Source organism: Myotis davidii, unplaced genomic scaffold, assembly GCF_000327345.1.
Source record: "Myotis davidii unplaced genomic scaffold, ASM32734v1 scaffold533, whole genome shotgun sequence".
Classification (NCBI taxonomy): domain Eukaryota; kingdom Metazoa; phylum Chordata; class Mammalia; order Chiroptera; family Vespertilionidae; genus Myotis; species Myotis davidii.
Window position 1 is genome coordinate 277,672 of NW_006285996.1, and position 6,956 is coordinate 284,627.

General features: G+C 41.5%; 1 protein-coding gene across 2 annotated transcripts in view; it reads left to right on the forward strand.

Annotated features, from left to right (window-relative positions):
• GTF2F2 (general transcription factor IIF subunit 2) overlaps nt 1–6,065 on the forward strand; it is a 145,887-nt gene extending 139,822 nt beyond the window's left edge. The window contains exon 9 of one of the 2 annotated variants that reach the window (XR_001512763.1): nt 5,519–6,065. The gene's annotated coding sequence lies outside the window, so the exon portion shown is untranslated. Of the gene's footprint in view, nt 1–3,499; nt 3,689–5,518 lie in introns of those variants that run through there. The other variant, XR_001512764.1, reaches the window with a different exon arrangement.
• Nucleotides 6,066–6,956: the final 891 nt, after the last annotated feature.

The window sequence follows — 6,956 nt, forward strand, 5'->3', positions numbered from 1 at the left end:
GTTTCTCTCTCATCGATGTTTCTAACTCTCTATCTCTCTCCCTTCCCATCTGTAAAAAATCAGTAAAAAATATTTTTTTAAAATAAAATAAAATAAAGAGATAAATCTTAAAAAATAAAAAAGAAAAGGTTTGCTCTATTGAATCATAAGCAGGCCGTGTGGATTTCAGCAGAGTTGCAGTTGTTCCTAATGGTCTGTGAACAAATTTTCTTTGAAGCATATTTCGTTCATTGTTGATACATATCAGTGAAATGAGAGGAAACATTTTTCAGGTCCTTATGTGCCTGATAGTGTGTTAAATGCTCTAAAATATCTCATTGAATCCTTAGAAATAGTGCTGAGAGATAATGTCCATTTTATAGAACCTTTTCCTACCCAGCATACATACTTTCATAAGTACTGAAAGAATCCTGCCCTTGAGGCAAAGCAAGTGCCAGGGTGTACTTTCCCAGAATCCGCCCCCGCCCTATCACCCCAGTCTCACCTCCAAACCAGGAAAGTGGTGCAGACCACAGAGTTGTGAAGGAGAGGGAGTTTGGCATCCCTACTTGAATTCAGACATCTAAATGTCCCTTCCCACCAGATGAAGACTAACCTGTTGACTTTTAAAGTCAAGATCCTTTTGCTAAAGTTTTAATTCCTATCATGCTTCAAGTACCCGGGTGGGGTGTGTGACTTTATTAGACACCCCCATAGGACTTACAGAGCCCAGGGGCAGGTGGCAGGGGAGTGGGGCACTGAGCTGAAGGGAACTGCCTTATGTTCAGTTGCTGCAGACACCCTTTTCGTCTCAATACATTGGCCATCTTCCCTCTCATTTGTATAAGAGTCCAGGATAAGCTGCTTCTCTTCTTTTATTTTTCTTTTTTTTTAATATTTTTTTTATTGATTTTAGAGAGGAAAGGAGAAGGAGAGAGAGATAGAAACATCAGTGATGAGAGAGAACCATCGATCAGCTGCCTCCTGCACGCCCCCCACTGGGAATCGAGCCCGCAACTCAGGCATGTGCCCCTGACCGGGATCGAACCTGGGACCCTTCAGTCCGCATGCCAACACTCTATCCACTGAGCCAAACCAGCCAGGGCTGCTTCTCTTCTTTATGGTGTTTTCTTTCTTTCTGTGTCCAGAGCAGGTCCCTGAGCCTAATATCATTTTAATGTAATGTGCAAGAGAAAGTATCAGAGATCGCTTTTGAACCTGGTTTTCTTCACATATTCCCATTCATTCTTCCTACTTTCCTTTGAGCAGGTGCCACCATCCACAACACAATAGTATGATGTAGCTAGCGTCTGACAGACAAGCAATAAAAGTCTTCAATAGTTTATTATTAAAAAAAATCACAGCTTTATCCTGCCAGTGTGGCTCAGTTGGTTGGGGGTTGTCCTTTGCACCACAAGGTTGCAGGTTGGATTCCTGGTCACGGCACTTGCCTGGGTTGTGGGCTCAATCCTCCGTAGGGACATGCAGGAGGCAGCTGATCAGTGTTATGTTGTCACATAGATCTTTCTCTCTCCTTCTACCTTCCTCTCTCTCTCTCTCTCTCTCTCTAAAAAAATCAATAAACTATTCTGTAAAAAAAAAAATAGAAATGAACAGCTTTTACCTGATATTGTTAGAAATCATCTAAACTTTTTAGTTGCTTTAGCTTACAGTTTAGAGTAGATTTTGTAAAGTCACTTAGTCTTAAATTTTAGGGTTTTAAAGAATGATTTTCCTAAAATATATCATATTTTTAAATATTGAAATTTGTATCTATAAGATCTTAAAAACATACAAGTTTTTTGTTGTTTTGTGGAAATGTAAGTACACCAAAAGCATAGGTTGCTGGACCAAAAACTTTAATCTGGCATGGTCATGGAACATGATGGCTGTTAATTAGGCAATTATTTATTGACCATAAATATATTCCAGGCACAGTGGATATAAAAGTACTACACATAAGAGGTGTTCACAGTAGTGAGAACTACAAAAGGTAGACGGGGAACAATATGTGTGGGTAATAAAGTATGAACTAAGTGTTGCAATCAATCAAAATATTCCAGTTAATTCATCATGGCCATTTAGACTCTACATGGACTTCCAAATTTTAAAGCATTTGAATATAGTAATATATACTTAATTTTAAATCTTGCTTGAATAATTTATCAATAATTATTCATTGATAATTTATAAGCACAAAAGGATTTATATAATGTCTAGGAATCATTATTATGAATTTATATAGTGGCTGTCTTTAATACATTGGTCTCATTAATAGAATGCCAAATTTTGAGTTTATTGTGCTTGTCCTCTTGACATTGAAGCCTTACTTCTGATTGCCATTCTAGTTTCTCTCCTTGAATAAAAGCCTATGAACCACTTTGGCCATTCATTCGTCTAGTGGAAATCCACTGAAATGCCCACTGTGTGCCAGGCAGTAGGGGTAACGGTGATGGGTGCTTGTGGTAATGTGCCTTATGTGCTACCAGTTTTTTGCCTATTTTACTAAGTAAGCAGGAAGAATAATAGCCTGTGTTTGTTGGACCCTTGCTATGTGCCAGGCACTGCTAAGTGCTTGATTCATATGACTCAGTTAATCCTCATGGCAACCCTGCAACATAGATTTTCTTATTACCCTTGTTTTATAGAGGTCCCGGTACTAAGAGGTTAAAGAACCAAGGTCATACAGTGGTCAGGGTCAGAGCCAGATTCAGATCCCAGAATAGCACTCCGGAGTGCAGGCCTTTCATTGCCTATGTGTATTATAGGTCATGGGTGCTATCTGCTGATTACCCACAGCTGTAGTTTACCTGTCCAGAGTCTATCATGTTTGAATTTGTTATTGTTGTTTTAGCTATTATTATTGAGATACAATTTACATATCTCTTTTACATTTGACTTCTCCTCACTAACTAATAGGTATCAGAATCTCAAGAGTTATCACTCCTGAATCAAAAAGAGTTGAGCCCTAGTCGATTTGGCTCAGTGGATAGAGCAGCCTGTGGACTAAAGGGTCCCCAGTTTGATTCCAGTCAAAGGCACATGCCTGGGTTGATGGCACGTGGGAAGAAGCCAATCAATGATTCTCACTCATCATTGATGTTTCTATCTTCTCCTTCTTTCCTTCCTCTCTAAAATCAATAAAAATATATATTTTTTTTAAAAAGAGTTGATTCTGGATACTAATTGAATTGTTTTGACTTTAGAGATTTGGTTTCTAATTCTTTTTCAAGTTCTTGAGTTTCTTACTTGTGGAATGATGTTCCTTTTTTCCCCCCTCTAGATTCAGATCAGCTGTTTTCCAAAAATGATTGCAAATGACCAATGTACTTTATTTACTTACATCCTAGGCCACCCAGGGAATGTTCAAGCCCAGGCTTATGAGAAAGTTTCTGACTGGGCTGGTCACAGTTGAAGGGATCCGCCATGGCTGAGTGAGCACTCAGGACATCCATTGGCTTGGGACTGCCAAGTGTGGGAACATAGAGCTGAACAAATAAAACGGTCTTTTTGCTTTCAGGAACTCCCAGCATTGAAAAGGACTTTGAAACAAATAAATGGCAGCCTAGTGTATTAAGTGCAGCAATAGAAATACCTGGATTGAAAGCCTGTGACTTAGAGCAAGTTGTTTACCATCTGTGCCTTAATTTCCTCATCTGCAACATGGGAATATTAAAAGTATCTATCACCCAGCTGGTGTGGCTCAGTTGAGTGTCATCCCATGTACCAAGAGGTTTCTGGTTTGATTCCCAGTCAGGACACATGCCTGGATTGCAGGCTCATCCCCAGGGGCGGGGGAGCGTGCAGTAGACACCCGAGCAATGTTTTTCTCTCATTGATGTTTCTATCTCTCTCCCTTCCTCTCTAAAAATCAACAAAAATGTGTTTAAACAAAAAAAAAAAGAGTATCTAGCCCTAGCTGGTTTTGCTCAGTGGATAGAGCATCAGTCTGCAGACTGAAGGGTCCTGGGTTTGATTCCCGTCAAGGGCACATGCCCAGTTGCAGCTCAGTCCCCAGTAGGGGGTATGCAGGAGGTAGCCAATCAATGATTCTCTCATCATTGATGTTTCTAGCTCACTCTCCCTCTCCCTTCCTCTCTGAAATCAATAAAAATAGATCATTGGGTGGGGGGACGACATATGTACTACTATCTGTAATACTTTAAACAATAAAATAAATTTAAAAAAAGAAGAAAACTATAAATATTTTTTTAAAGTACCTATCTCATAGAATTGTAGTGAAAATTAAGTAAGTCAATATAGGTAAAGCTCTTAAAACCATGACACACAGAAACTACTTTATCAGTATTAGCTTTAACATATACAAAATATGTAAAATATGGAACTAGCACAGAGAATGAAATGATTAATTACATCTTTGGGGAATCAGGAAAGCCTTAGAGGAGTTAGTATCTGAAGTGGGTTTTGAAGGGGTCTAGGAGTTCACTAACTGTCAAGAAGCAGGAAATACAGAAAGAACAAGTGCAAGGGCATTAAGGGAGCAGCCTTACTTCACAGGGTAGTTGGAGTGAGAGTCCACACACACCGTCGGTATAAAATCAATCCCCTATTTGCAACATGTTTTTTCACTTCCAGTGATACATAATGCTCCATGTCTACCCCATTGGGTGTGAGGGTTAGGGAATACTTTAAGTCCTGCCGTCAAGGAGGAACCTTTCTCTAGAGAAAATGTAAGCCAAGAGGATAGACCGCACTCCATCAGATGTTTCCTGAATTTCACCCTGCTGCATCCTCGGCGCCACCCTAGGTGCTGGGGTCGGGAAGCCAGGGGCACCAAGTGAGACTTGGTCCTCATCTTGCATTACACTGCCCAGGTGTCTACAGATTGCTCCTGTCAGAACCAAGTGAGAAGCTGGTCAAGGCCTGTTTACAGTGTTAGAGGGCTGCTCTTTTGCCTTGAGGAATTCTAGGATTAACAGGTAAATTCTATCTCCAAAAGGGAAGAGATGTGTATAAAGATGGAGGCCTTGAATTGTATCCACCAGGAGAAGTCCACAAAGCCAAAAATGGAGTGAGTCATACTCCCACAATAAATGTGGGAAATGAATATCACTTCTTTGATTTGCTAAATGCTTGAGAAAGCAATTTTGAATAATTATTTCCTACAGTAGTAGAGAGGTAAGAGACCTGCTGTTTTCAAAGCAGAGAAAACCAAGGCAAGTTCCTGACCCAGTCACAATGGAACTGTTGGAAAAGCTGAAGCTAGAACTCATGTCAGCTTGAGCCGAAGCTTTCTAGTGTTGCTAGCCCAGCAGCATGCACTTTCTCAGGTCTCCTGCCTTATCTCCATGGAGCCAGGATCTGAGAGGAGAGCAAGTGGGCCAGCCTCACAGTGAACCAGGCAGATGGGCCTGTTCAGTTGCAGCTTCTGGAGCTAGTGAGTACTTATTACTCACCCAGCTTTATGTCCTCTGAGAAAATAAAACCCTTAATCACCTTCAGACAGCATTGGCAGGTGAAGCCTTAAAAATGTCAAACAGTCAGCTCGGAAATCACATTTTGTTAACCACCCACACAGAGATTCATCTGAAAGTCTACAGACCTCAGCCTGCAAGCTTAGTGTATTGCAATGAAAACATCTCTGCTTTGTGGATGTCTCAAGGAGCATGCAGTTGAAAATGGATACCAAGGAATCGACTGGGAGAAGAAAGAAGAGAAAAACAAGATTATTTTAAGTAACTTTTTTTAAGCACTTTTCATTTGGGCCCAATTGGTTGATTTCCTCAGAAAAAATAAGAGTATATCTATCAAAGCTAGAGCATCACACGTGCTAGAAAAGACAAGTGAAGAAGCCAGGAAGTTAGAACTGGGGTTCACATTCGCCATCGTGTCTAATACTGACTATATTTTTGCCAGGTTTTTTAGTCAGTTGCTATCACCAGTAATCTGGGATGGAGAAACTTGTGGTTTAGGGGAAGTGGCTGAAGAGGGGCTGATTAGCAGAAAAGGGTATCAGTACTTGTTGAGAGATTGGTGATGATCTTTAATGTCCTTCTGGTTTTAAGGTTCTGTCATTTGCCCTGGCCGGTGTGGCTCAGTTGGTTGAGCATCATCCCATGCACCAAGAGGTCACTGGTTCAATTCCCAATCAGGGCACATGCCCGGGTTGCAGACTCAATCCCCCGTAAGGGGTGTGCAGGAGGCAGCCGATTGATGTTTCTCTTTCATTAATGTTTCTCCCTTCCTCTCTCTAAAATCAATAAAAATGTATTTTAAAAAAAATTTTTAAGATTCTGTAATTCTAAACCGTTGATCTGGCCAAACTTGCCTGTCAGTCTTGCCCATCCCACACTGGAAAGGTGTTTGTTTCATTATTCTCACTAGGGGCTTCTACTCGTGGCACAGGCCCAGCTGCAACTCACGCTGACTCATACACATCAACATCCTGCTGTTGACAGGATGGCAGGCACTAGACAGGCGTGTTCCAGAAAAAAACATTGAACACTTGACTTCGTAACATCACCTGCCGCCTGCTGCTAGTCCTCCTGCTTCCACACGCTCTTGCATGCACCCTGAAGTATTTGTCTATCAACATTCTTTACTCCATCCTACTCAGGGTTCTCAGTTGTAAGAGGGAGAAATCCACTCAAGTTGACTCAGAGATAGGAAGGACAGCCCTCCCAGGGACTGGCCCTTCCCTGCCTCTCTCAGGCGCTGCTTGGTCTTTGTCATTGGCCTGCCTCTGTTCACCTACTTTCTACTGTTCTCTGCAGATTGGCTTCCTGGTTCCACACAGTTCATGTTCCCCATAACTTCAGCATGCACTTTGCTTTGTCTTGACACAGCGCCAGCTCTGGCCTCAATTTTATATCACTTTTCAGCTCAGCTTCCCACAGCTGACTGACTCTAATTCTGGATCTCAGCTCTGGATTTCCCAGAAGAATCTGATTGCTGCCTTAGGGCAGATGTCCACACCTAATCTGGTCAGTGAAGAGAAGCATGTATGGCCACAGAGG